At 46.8% G+C, this 19,354-nt stretch overlaps 1 protein-coding gene across 5 annotated transcripts in view; it reads left to right on the forward strand.

Moving 5' to 3' along the window:
• The window catches only part of P3H2 (prolyl 3-hydroxylase 2), a 74,913-nt gene that overhangs the window by 37,948 nt on the left and 17,611 nt on the right, over positions 1-19,354 (forward strand). The gene's annotated exons all lie outside the window — the stretch shown is intronic.

A 19,354-nucleotide genomic window follows, 5' to 3' on the forward strand; every position in this document is an offset into this window, starting at 1 on the left:
CAGCCTATAGCTAGCACAGCAGCTAGCTATGTAGCCAGTATGTAAGAAACAGCTGCATTTAACCTGCCAAATTGAGAGAGAGCTTGGGGAGTGGCTTTGAAGGGATAAGCAAACCTGGAGCATCTGTTTTTTGGTCTACTTTACCTGTGGTTGAGCTATTTTGAGCTATGCTTAACATTAGGAGATTTGCCATTAACCGTAGTGGTTCTAATCTTGATGCTTTCCTGAACCTGTATGTGGACTCAAAATCATTCAGCCTTATATGTAGTGGTAGGGGAAATATTCAGGGCATGTTTTACTTCTTCTAATGTTCTACAGCAGATGGTAGTGAGGGAAACCCACCCAGCACCAGTGTGGTTGGCAGCACCCTACAGAGCATGTGACATGCCCATACAGTGCATCAGCTCGCGTGCTGTGTGGCAAACGGCACTGTAGACACGGTCATCGCTCCACTAGAGCAGGTGGTGAAATACTGAAAAGGGCGATTCCCTCGGGTAGAAGAAAAGGTTCCTTGACCAGAGCCTGTCTCTGTGTTGGTGCAGCACCACGCTGTGCTCTGACACCTCTCGCACTTTCCACACCTTTTCCCCTTTATCCTTGCTGGATCCAAGCAAGGAGAGCTGAGGAGGATTTTCTTTCATTTTGTTTCACCAGCTTTCTAATTTAAGTCTCCCTTTCGCCTCCTCACTCCAAAACTACTTCTTTGGCAGGGCTGGGAGAGTGAGTCACGGCCGTGGCCCAGGATCCTGCCTCCTGCTTTGGCCGGCAGCGCTGCAGCTGGTTAGAGCAGATCTGCTGGTGGTGCTAGTGTCTGCCTGCTTGCTGCAGGGGACGGAGGCACTAACCTGGAGCAGAGAGGAGGCTTTGCTGGTCTAAGTAAATGATTAAGTTAATGAGCAAAACCGCTTACTCTGATGTATGAGCCCAAGCTGTTTTCTAACATGTTGCCTTCCAGGGAAAGGGTTGTGTGCACTCACTTGGTAACTCTAGCAAACTTCTCCCAAAAGCAGCATCACTCTGAAAAGCAAAACCATGTGGGAGATGCATCTACACAGAGGCTAACATCATGGGCTGGAAAATGGAATCAGATTGTAAAATGTTCCTTAGGGATTGAATGGGTTTTGCAGAATTTGTGCTGAATAGGGGTAGCCTTTCCATGAGGCTCATAGGGAACATGGGTTTTGTTCCTTCTGCTGGTATCCGAGTATGTGCCTTATGCCAAACCCGCTGCTGGAAGCAGAAATGCAGTTCTAGTTGGCAGCGCTATGAAATCCAAGGTTTCCTGGGGATATCCCTCCTGGTTTCCAGCACGGCAGGACCCTGTGGGCCGGTCCTCAAGGATTTGGCTCCTGCATCCCACTGCTGAAAAAAAAGCAGAAAAAGTAATTATGCAGACCCTTAGAAAAACAGCCTGGCAATTTTGTTGGTGAAAATGCCAGTGGCTGCTTCTGATAAGAAAGAGAGGGAGAGCAGCAGGAGGGAGGAATGTTTTGTTTCTCGTACATAATGTTGAAAGCAAACAAAAAGCCCCTCTTAAGGATAAAGGAGACTCTCAGAAGTGCTGTAGCCTGCTTGAGACATGCAGAACTTTGCCCACAACCTTGAGGACTTCCAGGCTAGCTTCAAGCATTGCATGTGCGGGCCAGACAACAGTGAACCCTTTGAACACATTTTGTGTCAGAGTACTGTTTTCTTGGAGGGGGAAAGGGAAGGGAGTCTGGTGCTTTGGGTTTGTATCAGCAGCAATCTGTGGTGAGCCCCAGATGCCTTCTGTGGATGTCAGGGCTGACTGTGGCTCCTCTACGCAGGCTGAGGTCTTCTTCAGAGCCATTGCTCTGCAAAGCTTGAAGCTCCTCTGCCCTAACTCTGCAGTTTCAAAGAAAGCTTTTAAAATAACATGGGAGTCCGTGAAATTGTCCTGCTGCGATGTGTCAGCTGTTGACACAGCAACATGACAGTATGTCATCACTTATTTCCTGCTTGAGGGATCGTAAAGCCTTTTTGCATGATTTGGGCCCCTCTGCTTTACAAAAGCTAAGCTCTATTGTGTATCCCTCTTGTTCTTGCTGTCATCCTCTTCCAGACTTTGTCTCTGGTGCCTTCCCTTAACCTCATTCATGAGCTCTCCAGGGTGAGGGCATCTTAAAGCCCTCATTTGACTTGGGCACGGGAGAAGGAGTTACCCACCTTCTTGCACGTGTTTGGGGCTGCACTGGCCAGCTGGCACAGTGGGTCCTGCTCTGATCTGGCTCTTCGTACCACTGTCACCAAATACGTAGGTAATAACTTTTCCATGGTAGGGCTGATAAAGAGCACTATTCTGTGCAGTTAATGGGCATGTAAGTCTGACCCCTTTCCCTGCACTTCTCCTTTCCTTGGGACCAGAAGTGCTTGCAAGCCAGCTGACCTGCTGGGCACAAGAGAAAAGCGTGTGATATGGCACAGGAGCAAGGTATGGCAGTTGCCTTGCAGCCCTGGTTTGAGGGATCCAGGCATAGTGGGCAGCCGTCAGCCCATGCCTGAAAAAGAATTTGAGTCTTGAGCTGCAGTGAGAAGCCCACCCTGTCCTGCCTGCACACCCAGGCAAACCAAGGTGGGCAGCCATTGAAAAGTTTGGCTGGAGCTCTGGTCCTTCCTGGTGCTTCTCTCAAAGCAACTCTGTTTTTTCCAGAGGAGTTGAAAGCTGCTACTGCTGTTGCTTGTCTGGTGTAAAATCCAGTGCAGCGTTGCTGGAAAATTGAAGGTTGGTGGTGTCCCTCCTGACCCATCACAAGACAGTGCTTTTGCTGCCACCAGTACCCCATAAATCAGAGCCTTTTCACCTTGCCAGTGCAAGGACAGGTCTGTGTGCAGCTGGGAATCAGACATATGGATGGTCTCATCGTAAACCCTTTGGAGACCTGCTGAAGAAGGAGCTTGACTCAGGTCTCATGTCAAGTAGGATGAGGGAGGGAAACATCTCCAGCTTGTTTGTGGTCTGGCAGCCAAGAGAGCGTTCTGCTGCTGTCACTGGAAACCAGGGTTTTTTTATATTTGCATCATTCCTGGGATGTTTCTGCTGCATGTGCCTGTGCCGCAGCCTGGCAGCGTGAGCTGAGTGTGCTCTGCCAGACCTCGAGGGCTTGTGGGTACAGCCCAGGGCCCTGAAACAGTCTCCAGATGAGCCCTGCCGTGCCAACCTTCACTGGGTTTTGCAGTGCAACTGAGATACCTGTGCCCTGTTCACTGCTTCGTGGTCTTGCAGAGTGGCTTCATGTGCTGGTTTTGGCACCACGACACTTCAGCTTGGTGAGCCGTGCTTCCCTGTGCGGGGAGAGGCTCAGGAGCTTCCTGTGCTGGGGAAGCACTCCCGAAGAGTGGGAGGAGAGGGATGCTGTCATCATAGGAAGCATCTGTAAATAATAACCCAGAGGGCTGAATGCAATAGTGGTGCTAGCTATGCAAGTCTGCCCATGCCTCTGGTTGCCAACCAAGTCACCATTTAGGTCATGCAGATTTTATTCTGTGGCCCAGATTTATTTTGGATGGAAAGCCTCATGTTTCCAGTGAAGTTACACCTGCGGGGATTTATGTTTTGAATTAGCCTCAGCAACAACTAAAACACATTTGTCAAAAGTTCTTCATACTTGTACTTTTTAAAGCATCTTTTTTTTTTTTTTTTTAAATTTTAGAAGTATGCTCTGCTTTTTTAACAGTAGTCTGGTCTGGGAGCAGATGAATGTTTTTCCAACAGCTTTTTGACATGAACAGCTGTTGTGCACTAAATCAAACAGAAGGACTTTGTGGAAAGTAAGTCCAAAGTGATTCTTTTTAAAAATGTAAACAAAATTAAATGCAATATTATGGTTAGGTGCCCATGGCAGGAGGCTAAGTGAGTAAATGAGACAATACACTTGTGACTTGGTCTCCCCCCTCATATTTAATCCATCGATAGCTGGCTGTAAATTCATGTTTAGAACAGAAATGTTGGAAAGTGGTGCAGCTCCTGCACTCTGCAGCATAGAATGCTCTGAGATGTTGTTAGTGGTGCACAATGGTGTGCGGGGCCTGGGAAACCCAGTGTTGGCCACATGGTCTGTGGAGTACCGTTACCTGCTGCAACCAGAACATAGGTTTAGATTTTCTGGGAAGCCATACCTACTGGTTAGGCTCTAGGTTTTATGGATTACTCAGGCTGAGTTAGTGTGCTTTGGATCTTCTGAGAGATGAGATATGAAGTTATAGATGATTTCTTAAGTGATGTCTTTTTAAATATTGAAATAACCCCTGAGCTGTTTCTACAGGGCTGCTGTACTAGAGATGCTGCCTTTGGACTGACATGCAAAATGCAGATCCTTCTCACTGGTTGTGATGGGATTTCTCAGGGCTTGTGGTTTCCATTCAGGTGTTTGGGGTGATTCCCATAGGATGTCATTACATCCTGGCTACCTTGCTTCCTTCTGTGGCTTCTATTTCAGTCTCTGACTCTCTCAGTTGTGGCCCTGGATCATCTTTAACCAAGTTAAAGGACCTTTGTGAATGAGGTGATGACTAGAATGCTTTCCACTAAGGTTTATTAATATAGTTAGTTTTAAAAATCCCTGCATTGACATATCTTTTTCTTTAAGCTTTCTCTTCTCCATGCCAGGGAAAACCAAGACTTGATACCAGGCTGTGAGAGAATGACTGGTTTGGTTCTGCTGCTCCAGGCCAGGGAAATGTTAGCAGCATGAAGTCTGCTAGATGACAGAGTTCCTCTGCCTTCATCCATGTCATGTGCTGTCATTGGAGCTGCTTGAAGGTTTTATTTTCTAAAAAAAAAAAAAAAAAAAAATCTTTTGGTAGTTCCTGAGTTTGCAAATTGAGTTTTCAACAAAATGGAAACATTTGCAGAAAGCAAGGGTGAATCAACATCTGGCAATTTTTTCAGCCACCAGATTATTTTTGTCTTTCTTGTGGATAAATGCAAAAAAAAAAATTTAAGTGAAGTCTTTGTGTGCATAAAACCCTCACTGTCCAAGTGTGATTGATTAGGGACGCTTGCTATTTTCCTAATTCTCTTAATCTTGGCATCATCCGCCTTTTCCGTCTTAGCTGTTTCCACTGGAGATGAAACGTTTCTTTGCGAAGGGGCAGGAGACACCCACCCACGTCGGAGGCTCCTTGGACAGACAGACTGCTGTTCCCCGCGGATCGTGGGGGGGAGTGGGAAACCACCCCTCCCTGGCCGCAGTACAGGGCAGCAAAGTCATAGTGAGCCTGACCCTATTTGACTTCTCCTTTCTAGATCTCAGTCTCTATAAACAGCCTTTTATGGTATTTGCCTTTCAAAGAGGAACCAGGGTGTGGATGGGAACAGTGACAAAGAGCCACTTATAAGCATTGAGTGAGCTCTTACAGGAGACCGGTGCATAAGGTTTAAGATCAACAGAAAAATCTTGCAATGTCTTAAGCCCTGAAATGTCATCCGAGGTATTTAAATGCTGTCATTCAACCTCCCAGCAGCCAGAGCCAAAAGGTTCATGCTCCTGTTTAACAAGGAAACTGAGTCATGGAGGTGCTTAGTGACTGGCAGAAGAATTCCCAGTAAGTCAGAACCAGAGCCACGAATTGAAAGCAGAAACCCTGACTCCCCTCGGAAGTGTTTGGAAAGCACTTGCTTCTGGCAGGAGCATGACTTCAGCCGCGTCCTCAGCGAGGGCAGACAGCTTCTCGTTTTTTGCATACTAGAAAACAGTTTTGCCCCAGACAGCGGGTAATGTCTCTCAGCCTGCCAGGGTGACATCAGTGGTGGGGCTGCAGCCGGCAGCCAGATTGCAGAACGTGTCAGTGCTGTGAGTAATAACAGCCTGTGCTCGGGGGGGGGATCTCTGCCAGCATCCCTGTGAGAGACACCACCGCCCATGTACGCTGCTGCGCGGTATTCGTGTCCGGCTCACCGCAGGCTCTGGGCTGCTGTTCATCCTGCAGTTGCTGGTGGGGCTCCCTCTCCGGAGGGCTGCCATCCTTTGCTGGAGCCACACCAAACAGCTGCTTTCCCCGTCTCAGGCAGGCAGAGCAAAGCAAGCAGTAATAGAATAAGCACCTGCATTGTGCCTGCAAGTGACATATGCACCCTTTAGGATGTTGCTTCCTGGTGCCGGAGAGAGCTGAGAAACCGAGGAGCCAGCATGTGGATAGGAGACCAGTGAAGATCATCCACCACTGGTAGATGCTTTTAAGCCCCTGACATGAAGAAGGTTGTGGAGGAGTGTGTCTCTACAGGGTTTCCATCAAGTAGGGCCACAAGGGTGTCAGAAGTTGGAGCTGAACATTGTGTTTAAGCTTGTCCAGGTTGCGACTGGCATCCAGCCTGGCTCTATCCATATCTGACCCCAGTACAGGAATCTGTGCAGACCAAGCGTTACCTGCTCAGAGGTTGATATTAGTGTATTTGTGTTTGTTCCAGCAGTGAACACGTCTGCTCTCTAAAGTCCTGTTCTCCAAGCAGCTGTTGCAGATGTCCCTGTGCCTGAGCAGCAGCCCATGTGGAACATGGTGTCAGGGCTCAGCAGCCTCCCTGTCCAAGGACTGAGCTCTTCCCCCACCACAAAACACTGTGCTCCCAAAAGTGCCGTCTGCCGGGCTGAAATGGGAAGACCTGCACTGCTGAAGGGCCACAGAAGATGCTACAAGCGTGGCAGAGCTGCAGGGTCAGGACTTAATACGTGTCAGGGGAAAGAGGTGCTTTGCCAAAGCACCCTGAGCCTGCAGCACTTCCCTGGTGTGCTGGATCTGCAGGGAAAGTCCAGGCAGGCATGCCAAGGGAATACAGGCACAGGTTTGCAATCTCCAGGCCGTGTGCATTACTGTAGGTTATAAATAAACTGCATCACTGGCAACATGTTCTTGAGAGAGGCCAGGGAGGATGGTGGTACAAAAAAATTCAGCTCTGTTTCGTTCAGGCTGTTTGGTGCTTCCAGTTTGGTGCTTGGTCACCAGTGCTGGAGAGATCAATGGGAAGTGCTGGCTCTGATGCTCTGGCCTCCCTTCTGGATTATACCAGTCCCCAGGAGTCCAGTCCATGGACTGCTGTTGCCTAGGGTGATAGATCCGTGTCTTATTTCCAGCTTTGGGCTGGGAGGAAGAAGAAAGATGAAGGTACATACCCGTAGGAGAGCAACCCCGAGTCAGAAATGTGGGATGTGCTGCTGATCAGCCCTTTGCAGAGGGCACATCTCTTGGTTGCTCTCAAGGAGAGACATGTGCCCACTTCCTCCTGAGTCACCCCTTTGGACACACATGCACGGGCCAAACTGGGAGCTGACACATTCCACCCATGCCGTTCCACCAACTCTTGCAAAAGTAAAACTGCAGCACTGGGAGGACCCACAGCTCTGCTCTGCCTCACTGTAGGCTCTTTCCCAAGCCAGGATAATAGGATTAGTGAGACTGCCTAGAAACCTCAGTCAGAGGAAGCACAGCCCCTTAGCACAAATCTTCCTTGCCTTTCTTCCCCAAGCAGGTTTGCTGTAGGTCTGTCCCATTGGATGTGGCACCCACAGCTGCTGCTTGGCCGCCCGCCGGGACAGGCGGCAGCTCCTGGGCAGCTCACAGGGTGAAACCAATGCTGCTGCAGCGGCAGCAGATCTTGTGATTTGGTGCTACCAGCATTATAACTCCATTACTGTGCATTTGTAGGGGTTTTTTTTATACACTAATTAACCAACAGTTTGATTTGATGGTGATATTCTAGGCTCTATTACAAGCGGGCGATTGTAACTCAACATCCCAGCCAGCCCCGTGGCACAAAGGCGGGATTTGAAAGTGCTGCTTTGTGTGCAGAACATTTGGCAAAGGCTCCTTCATCCCACCATTGTACTGAATGTCCTGATAAAGAAACGGAGCTGAGAGGGTTTGTTTCACTCCGTCGAGGAATGCCCTTAGGAGCCAGTGACCCTGAGATCTGGTTCTGATTTGCCGCGAGACATCAGACTCCTTACCTGCAAGCCGGGGAAAATGATACCTCTTTGCAGGGGCCTCACAGGGCTCAGCTAAGATTAATAAGGGAGGGAGGGGAGGTGAAATAGCTGTGACATTTTATTGTTATTATTAATGATGTAGAGTGAAGCCAGGGCATCTCTGTGAATAATCACTGCAGTTTGCCTTTTGAGATTTGGCTGCATTTTTTTCCTCCCCTACCCTCTACTAATCAGGGCAAAGTTTGACTTTATAGGAGGAGGGCTGAGAAACCAACATTTCTCAGTGTCTCAAGAAAAAGTGGAGCATTTCCTGGTGTAATTAGGTCCAGGCTCTCAGGAAATGAAGGCCGCCTAGTTGATAAGTGTCTAGTAATGATTACCAAGCTATGGCTGGGGAAAGCGAGCAAAGTGTTTTCATTTCAGAAGCAGCAAATCCAGCTGAGACTTGTGGTGTGTGTCATGCATGGAGGCAATTGTCCAAGTGGTATGTGGCCTCACTTGCTGAAGCACAAGCCAAATTCACCCTGGTGTAACTTCACAGGAGATGCTGGAGCTACACCAAGAGCCTGAGCAGCAGCGTACACTTCTCCATAACATGCCCCTGGGCTGTTGGAGGTGTCATTATGGAGACTGGTGTTACTCTTCTCTGAAAGCCAGCGATTCCTCTCTCAAATTAGTAACAGTGCTCATGAAAGCTTGGGGAGCTGGAGTAGGGTAAGAGTCCATTTGCAAGGGTAGAATTACATCCTCTCCAAATGAAATACTTGTTTCTTCAGTAGTGCTGGATAACCTGAAGGTGGAAGTGGATGAAGGTGGGTTCTTCAGTGTGCTTTCATTCCATGTGTCAACCTCAGCTGCAGCAGTCAGAAGCTCTTAAGAAAGAGGACCTCTCCTCCAGAACTTGGAGGTTCAGATTTTGCTGAGAACCTGTCTGTCAGTTGCTACACTGTGAAATCAACACACTCCATCTTATGTCAGCATGCTCAGGATGTCCATCAAGAGAGTACCCTTGAGACCAGATGTGCTCTTAGTGTTCTGAATGAGAGGGTGGGTTACAGGCCCCCTCCCCTGCCCTGTTTCATCTACCTTCATTTCAGAAGATGCCTTTTTGTAGGAGAACCCATCCCTGGTTTGCGCAGATGGGTCTGAGTTTTAGTGTAACGAATGTTGGAGGAACCTGAGGAAGTGCTGCTGCAATGTCTCTTGCCATCCAGGTGTGTAAACGTGTGTGCAGGTATATTTTGCAGCAACCTCCATGTCTTCTGAAAACTCTAACATAGCCTAGCAGTAGGTCTTTCTCAGCCACACATCTACTCTGGTGAAAATAATATACTGATGTCTTAAAATCTCCCAAATCCCTTATTTATTGCAGCTTGTATAAATGTGTTCCAGAAAGGATTACACAGCTCCCCAGAGGAGAGGTCCATCAGTGGCTTTTAAGCACAGCGGTTCAGAGGCAAATCCTGATTCAGGAAGCCCATAAGCTGCTGCTTTTGCTGACAATACCCTGTGTGTGAGGGTCACTGTGTACCTGCCATGTGAGTACACTCTGCCCACAACTGTCCATCCCTGACCACTACTGGGGGAAGGTTCCTGGGATACATGACCCTTTGGCCTGAAGTATCTTGGGAGTCTGTACAGGCAGTGCCCCTTGCAAGACCTTTCCTTTGCTTTCCAGACCAACTGAAATTATATTGCAGAACTATGGATATATTTTCACTTCTCTCCTTGTTGTTTCTCCCTTTCTCTGCAAGCTTTGCTTCCAATGCAGTGCCTCGATGCTGGCCCAGGAGTGGTGAATCTCTCAGATCAGCACAGAAGTTTCTTTTCAAAGATGGCAGTTTTCTCCAAAGTCACCTAAGGCATAAGCTCAGTTTGCTTCCCCTTGGTATCAGTCAGGTCCTCTCATGGTGAGCAGAGCCCACCCCTGATTTACAGAACTTCTTTAGTCTTTGCAAAATGCTTGTTGAATTGGAATGGTGAGCTGATGATTTATTTAAGCAGGTCTGCAGTGCCCTAATGTCCATCACCATCACAATGGTTTCCAAGCATTCAGCAGGTGCTAGTTGTGATCCACTGGTTTATGACTTGAGCTCTGGAAAAGGTATTCCAGAAACATTGTGTCTGGAAAAAACATGGTAATTAAAACCATTTCCTTGAAGACTGTAAAGGGTTTTGGGTGAGGGGATGATGCATATGTTATGAGTCTGTTTTCCCCTTGGGATTTATGGTTTGTTTGCTTTTTCCTCTGCTGTCCCATTGTGACTCAGGGCAGAGGGAGATAACAACCTCTTTCTCAGAGAGCATGGGTCTGTTTGCAGCCCACCCTCAGGGCAGTGCACTCTGCTTTTCAAACAAAAGCTCTGGTGTTAATAAAATAAACTGACCATAATCACTGTCAGTCAGTCAGTACAGTCTTCAGGCTTGGGACAGGGCTTAGATATGCCATTTGACAAAACTCTTTTTATGTCAGAAAAGGGCAGCAAAAAAGGAGTATCATTTTATCACCAGATCAGTGTGGCTTTCTGGCTCCAGAATGGTCATGAGTAATCCATGCATCCTCTCAGAAAGGCGTTTTCTAGGGGCACGCGTAGCTGTTTGGATCATGTTGAGTAACAGCAGACAAGCATATGTATTTTCACAGGAAACTGGCTCCTGAAGGGCATTCAACAGCTCATCATGTCTGACTCTTTTAAAAGGTGCTGAGCCACTGCTAAACCCTGGAAAGGGAGGAAAGAGTCTGCTCTAAGAATTTTTCTGTTTGTCTCAGATTTTTCTATTGTGTTTTTCCTAAGTGTTTTAGTAATTATTTCTATAGAGATACCAACATGGAGACAGCTTGGTTAGGAGTCTGCCCCAGAGCCTGATGTTACCAACCAGTGTGACTTGACTAGTTGCAATGACCATGGAGGCGGGATGCTAGAGAAAATTCACATCTAAACAGTAATGCTGCTGCTTTATGGGTCTCAGAGAGGGAAGATACATAAAAGCAGGAAAAATGCAGAATCTGGAAAACAGAGAATATGTGACAGTTCTGCTAATTTTGGATCCAGTCTCCAGCTTGCATTGTTGCATTCTTGCAAGCATACTGGAGAAATGCCATCAATCCTTTCCAGCCAGAAGTACTGATATCCAAAAGTTTGCCAGAATAAGCTGCTTTGCCTTATTCTTGTAGGCTCATGGATGACATCCGCCTGTCACACACAGCCCCCAGGTTATTCACTATATAGCTTCTGTAGTATTTGTTAATCAATTCAGTCACAAGAGTATAACTGTCATCCCCTCATTGGGAGAGGAGGTCACGTGTTGCCATTGTTTTAATTAAATCCTTTACTGATGGGAAGTCTTCTGATAGAGATGTGCTGCAGCATGCTTTGGCCTTCATCCTCCTTTGAATAGACACTGTTGTTTCTGTGCCGATGACTGCGTTGTGGATTATATTTGTGTTGGGATCTTAGACACCGTAAGACTGTCTGCAAAAGCACTGTGCAGTGATCCTCTCCCACGCATTCCCCGTTCTGTCTCTGTGTCATCACTTTGCTTCAGTTCTTTTCATCATGGATGAGTTTGCTTTGTTTCTGGCCCAAATCAAATGCCTTCAGATTCCTAAGGCTGGAATACTTTGTGGAAATGTAGAATATTGTTACGTTCCCGTGGCATCTCTGCTGCTGGAGAGAGTGCCCTGTCTGCTTCCTTCTGTGACTCAACACTTATATGATGCACCCCCCAGCTCTTTTAACTGCCTGCCAAGTTTGTTTTGTTCTGTTTTTCCCCTAAAAGCGTGAGATCAGTTTTAGCATTAATCAGATTGAAGCATTCCAGCCTTGACCTTCCTCCCTTCAGGGGCAAAGGGCTCCCTCACTCCTTGCGGATGGGTTTAACAAGATTCCTCTCTCTCCTCCCAGGTATTTCCAAGACACTCTGCAGGGGACCACCTGCCTCTCGGTCTATTATCAGTCAGTATATCAGATGAAAGCTCATTATTTGTCTAACAGGCTGTGGCCCACAGGACTCTTGCTGGTGGTCTGTGAGGAGGGGATAGTCAGTACTGCCTGTTCCCAACTGCTCGATTTCATTAGCTTAAAATGCATGGGCTAATCTTTGACTGATACTTTCCCAGGTGTGCAACGACTGGGACTGCCACAGGGATGCTGTAACAACAGGAGGAAAGACATGCTTGAGAAAACCTCCACTCTAGAAAGCCTGGCTGGCTTTATGCCCCCCACATTTTACTATCTAACACTGCTTGTTGCCATTAGTCTGTAGGTGTATTACTTCTCTTATACTACTCATCTCTGAGGGCCACTGGCTCGTCTCTAATTACCTGACCGAGGAAAACTCTGGGGTGTAGGAGCCTCAAGCACAGATTCCTGAGGGCTGAATACATCCCACCTTTTCCAGTGAAAATTAAAAGGGAAGCTCTTACTTAGCTTTCAGATTATGCTGGCATCCTTAAAAATAGAGAAAGAGGCCATTTCTAGCCAGACACAGCTTCTGGAGGAGCAGCTCAGAGCCCATGGTCCAGGGTGCAGAGTGTTTCGCACCACTGACTGTGGCACGGCCATCCTGTGTTGGCAGCGAGGTTTTATGCCTGTGGCTGGAGGGAAAGGGACAACTGGCATTATCAGCTGATAGAAGTGACTTCTTTTGTAGAGTAGTGTGCTGAAATCCATGGACCGCCAGCTCCTGTCTATGATCTCGGCTGTCACCTACAAGGGGTTTCTTGCCCAAGCTTTAAAAACCCAGTTCTAGGGGTTTTGCTTTTGCCAGGAGAGCCCACACTGCATATTCTAGGAATTTTTCCTTGTTGGAAATACTGTTTCACACACAACTTAGCTGTCATCAGTGCATGTTAGACAGAACTGAGTGTTTACACAGGACAAAATCTGGCTCAGTGTTTTTCACAATCAGTCAGATTGAAGGTTCAATAAACACAAACACATTTCCCACTGCTTGCTCTGCAGATAAATCCTGTGATGCCTCAGTATGTTTGAGATTTATGTGGGAAGGGTCCTCCCTGCTGGGAAGTGGTTTTGCAAGTCCCTTGCTGTGAGTAGTGCCCTGCTCCTTGTGCAGTATTTGTTACACCGCGTGTGCACTGAAGCATATAATGCACAGCCAGAAATGTGTGAAAATCTTCACTATTACCTGCCTGGGAACAGTTTAAGAGGAGCATGTCAGAGAGGGATGGAAGGAAGTGTCTCAGTCTAATTTGCTTTCTCAATGCAAAATGGCCTTTTCAGTCAGGGGAATGCAGTCAGTGCACTTGGCACATACACGTGTACACTTAGGTAAAATACTGCCAGCATGGCTCAAGTGAGAGATTCATTAGGAAATCTGATTTCTGTCTCGGTTAATTGAAAGAATTTGTTCCATGAAGAATATTGAAGTGGTTTGTTCAGTTTGGTTTTAAATTTCCAAGTATCTGCCACTTTCTGGAGACTAATTCAATGTCTAGTCAGCTTTTTTGACCATGTACCTACCAATCTGCATATGTCTCTGTACTAAAAAATTACTATTGGAATAACAAAAACCCCCAAACCATTCCTAAGTGTCCTTTCTTATGAGAAGTTTTGCCCATGCCAATTCTCCACATTTGTTCTGTTTTGGATTTGGGTCTACCAGAATGACTGGTGAGCAGCAGTACACAGCGAGCCACGGTCGGGTGGTTTGAAAGGAACCGTCCAAAGCACATTGCAGATTGTCTGCATTTTGAAAATGGAGAAGACCTCTGAAAAGATGCATGTGAAGCCTCCAGGAAGGCATCACTACTGGCCCCCATCACAGTAGCAGCAAGGATGGGGACCAGCCCTATTTATCTTGAGTTGGAAGAGATGAAACTGGTGAACTCTTTGGAGAGCAGGAGATGGTGTGTTGATGAACACAAAGGCTGCTTCACATCTTTGTCACTTGGTACCTATTCCCTACACTTGACTAAGGCCCTTTTCTGCCCATATGCTTGCCTTGCTCTCTAATTTTAGTGTTTCTGCAGGGACAATGGGTGCCGTTGTGGGTTGCAGACGGCTCAGGCATCTTTCTGCAAATGTGCTATCCCATCAGCAGAGGGAAAATTTCCTGATTAACCTCTCTGGATAATAAAACAGTGGAGACAAGGTCACGTGCTATTTATAGCCATCTCACTGCTACTTGCTTCTGCTCGCCCAGGCAGTAAGCTCTGCGTAGACACAACGAGATTAATCCTTCATGACACTGAACCTTTTATTTCACTTTTTATCTGTGCTTACCGACTCCAGAGCCTCCCTCCTCTGCAGAGCCCAGTGCACTAAGCCTTTGATACAACACAGCAGCAGTGGAGCTATGGAAAAGTTTAAAAAACCAGTATCTATTCAGCAAACCAGGAGTTGTTTGGGAGATTTGAGACTTTATTTTCTAGGTCATCCAAATGGTTTGAAAATTTTTCTCACAAGCTTCATGTCAAACTCATGCACTCAGCAATTAATTGAGGTTATGTGCAGGTAGGTCCAGTCTTGGCATGGCAAGAAACGCTGAGGTTTTGAGGGATCTGACACATTTTCCACTGTATAAGCCTGACTTCTCTTTCCCTCCCAAAAAAGAAGTTTTGATTCAAACTATGTCTTATGTGCTGAAAATACCTTAATATAGAAACAGGTTGGATTATGACAGTCACTCAGAATGCATGACAGTTGCCAATATCTGGTAATATGTTCAATGAAATGGGAACTCATTGTGAAAAATTGTCTGAGGTCTTGGTTATATCATAATGAAGTGGAAGAGGCATTGTGGGTTGAGATCAAGACAGTTTAATAGGTAAAACAAAAGCCACGCACACAGGCAAAGCAAAACAAGGAATTCATTCACCAGTTCCCATCGCAGGCAGGTGTTCAGCCATCTCCTGGAAAGCAGAATTCCATCACGTGTAACAGTTACTTGGGAAGACAAATGCCATCACTCTGAATGTCCCCCCCCTCCCCCCTCCCCCTTATTTTTTCTTCCCCCAGCTTTCTATGCTGAGCATGATGCCATATGGTCTGGGATATCCCTGGGGTCAGTTGGGGTCAGTTGTCCCAGCTGTGTCTCCTCCCAACTGGTTGTGCACCCCCAGCCTCCTCGCTGGTGGGGTGGCGTGAGGAGCAGAATAGGCCTTGACTCTGTGTAAGCACTGCTCAGCAATAACTAAAACATCCCTGTGTTATCAACACTGTTTTCAGCACAAACCCAAAACATAGCCCCATACTAGCTACTACGAAGAAAATTAACTCTATCCCAGCCAAAACCAGCACAAAATAATTTTCCCATTTTTCTGTGCAGTGCAACACTCCTAATGTTTGAATAAGGAAAAATACCTTTTTCAGCATCAAAACCCAGAAGCACTAAAATGTTGTGCTTTCCCCTTCTTGGCTCTGGCTGTTGGCATGGTAAGATCAAAATGGTTGTCCCCAGGGTGTTCCTGGGCCTCCCTCAATGCTGGTGTTTTGATTTCGTGGCTGAAATACATAGGGTTCGGTGCAAAGCTGCAGTGATAGTCCAGCAGTCTCATTCCAGTGGAGTGACAGACCTTAAAGCCCATACTAAGGTTGTGGTTCTACAATTGTCATTTTTTCCTTGCAGATTTTCATTCAGTGATGGTTGTACAAAGGTCAAAATCCCCTTGTGTTGCATGCTTGCATATGCTTATGGTCCCAGAGTTGCTTGTCATCTAAATAAACAAAATGATTACCCTGTAGGAGAAATGCTATTATTTTTATTGTTACTCATTTAGAACAATGGAAAATCAGGCAGAAAACAAAATGGTTTTTTCCAATGGTTGCACAGTGAGATTGTGACAGGGCCAGGAACTGAGTCCAGGTGTCCTGAGTCCCAGCCCAGACCTTTAAACACCAAAATATCCTGCTCCTTGTGAATTCAGAGTGTTTTGGCAAAAGTTTCCCCAGAGTGTTTCATAATTAATGTCAGTGCTAGACTCTGAACGTGTCTTACCAGTTAGGAATTTGCTTTTATATACACACATCCACTTAAAAACTCCCCAAAACTTAGCAGCTGTTGGCTTCCTTGTATTACTTGAATATTTCTAAGACAAATATGAGACATGATAAATTGGAAAGTGTTGAGTTGAAATGTTCTGCTTTGAGTCCACTTAACAAACTCCAAAGGTCATCTCTGCTGTGAAGAGCCTAGACACAGTATGAGGCTTATTGCAAGGGTGGGAAAGGGATTTTTTTGATGTGTGTAGAAATCAGACTCTTCCTATCTCACAGGGGTGGATTTTATCCAGGAAGAACTAAGCCCATCCTAGGATCTGTGACAGTTTTTGACAGCTTTCTGATAAGGAGCTAGAACCAAAGGAAGAAAGAACATTTTACAACAGACTATTGCATCTTGCGTCTCGAGTCACCAGTTCCCTTGCTGAGATGCATTTGGTCCTTTTTAAGTCTGCATAGACAGAATACTGTCTGTGAGTAGAAATCTGTGCTGTGGTGTGGAAGAATGCAGTTCTTCTGAACAGCTCAAATAGTGGCTTAATACAGCAGCTCATGAGTCTCCAACAAATCTCTTGTCCCATCTCGACCTCTAATTACCGGATGCAGCAGCAGTCCTACCTACACTCAGCATAACCTGAAAACTCCCATCGTGAGATGCTCTGGTCGGTCCTTTATCCTGTATCAGATGCTGTCCAGCTGTGATGAGCTTTTGCAGGGTGGGATTATGTCGAGACAAGCTTTTTCAGGATGGGATGCATGTTTCTGAATAGAAATGTCGCTCTTTTAAAACAAAAATTTATACAGTGAAGGGGTTGGGGTTTTTTTTTTTGTGCTGTCCTGGATAAAAATTTCTTACAGTCATTTTGCTCGCCTTTGGGAAGCCAAGGGATTATTCTGGAGAGTGGTGTCCTTAGGAAAACTCCAAGCAAAGGACTGGAATAGATGTTGTTTTTGCAGTAAAAGCTGGCTTCCCTGCATATGTTGTCAGCACAGAGCTAATCCTGAAAAACTTCTGAAGTTTACACAAGGGAAATTTTTTACATTTCTGTGGGCATAGCAGCACAGCGGTGCTTTGGTGTTCAAAAGGCAAATCTGGGGAGCGGGCTGAGATGCCATCTGACTGGAGCTTTCATCTTCCTTTTGGAGGTATTCACGCGTGCTGCTTCAGGCAGCTCTGCCCTGGCCTTTCTGGGAACCACACAAGCAATTTTGGCTGTGCTGGAGCTGTAGAGCAGTGGAGGAGGTTTAGGAGAGCGCCTGCCTGGCGTGGGTCTGGCCCTGTGGCGATGGCTGGGCTTTTCCTTCAAAAGGTCTTCAAGTATCCAGGCACCTGCTTTCAAAACGTCTCCATGCTCCAGCAAGCAATGTGAGAGTGTGTCTGGAACAGCTCGTCTTATATAAAAGTGCCAATTTCACAAATCCCCCGGTAGATTTGGAGGTCTGCTCCCATTCAGTGTCTCCCTATCAGAATCACCCAGGCATCCCTGACAAGCTCAGCCAGTGATTGTCAACAGCCGTGATGGCTCCAGTTGCCACCAGTTTGACTCATGGTATAGCCCCCTTGTTTGCTCTGTAGACTGCATTTGCACTCATCCTAATCTAAACAGCCCAGATGAATGCACTGGGTGCTTCTCTGGGGGATTCACCTCATGCCAGGAGCCTCGGTGTGTGTCCTGCTGTGCTTCGTATCTTCCCCACCTCTCTGACCTTTAATCTGGGCTCCCAATCACTGTCCTTTTTTTAATGCAAAAATTGTTTTCAGCAGCTTGCTGCACTTCCTAATTCCACCTTGTTTTGAGAAAAAGCCACAGGAAACCTGTTACAGTAATTTTTTAATATTTGCCACTTGGAAATTGTGTTTGAGAGTGGAGATTCAAAGGGCAGTGGCTGCTTCCTTCACAGCCAAAACACACTCCCGCCACGCTGCCCTTAGAGAAGGTTAGTTTGCAAAAATAATGCGTGTCTTCATTCTGTATTTTCCCAAGTCTTGCCAAACTTTACGTGCAGTAGGAAAGGAGGCATCATTCTGCTAGTTAAACAACTGGGGTATTTTATTAATGCTGGCAGACAGCTCCACTTTCCAAATAGGAGCAGATTTGCCAAGTGATTTGGTGTGGGCTTGGTGCTTCCAGGGGGACTCTCCTTGTGTAGCCGAATCGAACCTGTTGCTCTGCCCCACTCCAGCTATTCCTGCTTAGAGCAGTGTTCAGTGTGAAAAAGGACTTTTTGCCATGCTACCGCTGCAGCCACATGCCCTGAGCAAATCCTTTGCATTTTTTCCCTTAGTATTTCACCACAAAGCTTTCACAAGCTGTGCGTGCAAAATTGCCATAGGATATACATGCACAGGGGCATCCCTCAAGGAGAAGGCCCCATGATTTCACTCAGAGGTCAATCCCAGTTGGCTCAACAGGAGTTCATGTGTTATTAGATGTGTGTTTGAATTTTAAAGATGGTTGCAAACACTTCTGCGGAGGTAACAAGCAACCTGCTGATGAGGTGACTGCTCAGGCAATTGACAATTCAGCCACATTTCTGAAGATAATTGTATGTCAGAGATGAACCTAGGTATTATATGCCTGGCTGGTGATGTCTGTATTCCCTCTCTGAGCCCCCAAGAAATGCAGGGTTCTGGGCAGCTCATGGGGGCTCACTGGAAGAGGTTTTGGGCATTTCTCATGGCTTGGCTGAAAGGCAAGCTATAGTTGATATTCATGAAGTGCATGCAGTGTTAAGGAGCCCCAAGGAAGCTGCTGTTGTCTCCCAGGAATGAGCAGGGTCTTGAGGGCAGCCATGGCCTCACCTCACCTCACGTGGCCTCTCTGCCCTGCTCCAGGTGTAGGATAACAGGGTGTGAAGCTCATGCTTCTCTGCAGGTCTCTTTTTCAGTTCTTGTCATCTGCCGGTCAGGTTGTCTGGTGGGTACATCTGCAGGTTTCTGAAGGTGAGCTGCCGTACCGTGACGGCAGCACAGCATAGACATGCCTGAGCTCACTGGCTCCAGTGCCTCAGGAGGAGCCTAGCAGTAGTGGTGCAGGGTTCAATGTGGGCTTCGCTATCAAGAAGAACACTTGGACACAGCCTTGCAAGGGCTAGCATTAGCCTGGTCCTGGCTAACAAGCTGCGGTGAACCTGCTGACTGCAAATGTATCCCAGGGGCCTGACTGTACCTTGCTGGTACTCAGTGGTGTTGGCTTGCTTTCAGAAGCGAGTGCATTAGCCATGGAAGTGGCCTCTCTCCTGCTAGGCCATGCATATGTTTCACCTGAACATCTGTCCGGCTCACTGAGCTCCCAGCAGCTGCTGTGGGTGTGTTTAACACTAGCATTTATGTTTGTTTATGAGGCTTTCTCCAGTGTGAAACTAATGTCTGGTGTTAGTTCTGAATCTTTAAATCCAAACTAACTTGATATACCAAGATAAACTCTTTATATCTCTGCCACTATCAGCAGA

This window comes from Strix aluco, chromosome 9 (genome assembly GCF_031877795.1).
Source record: "Strix aluco isolate bStrAlu1 chromosome 9, bStrAlu1.hap1, whole genome shotgun sequence".
NCBI classification, from domain to species: Eukaryota; Metazoa; Chordata; class Aves; order Strigiformes; family Strigidae; genus Strix; species Strix aluco.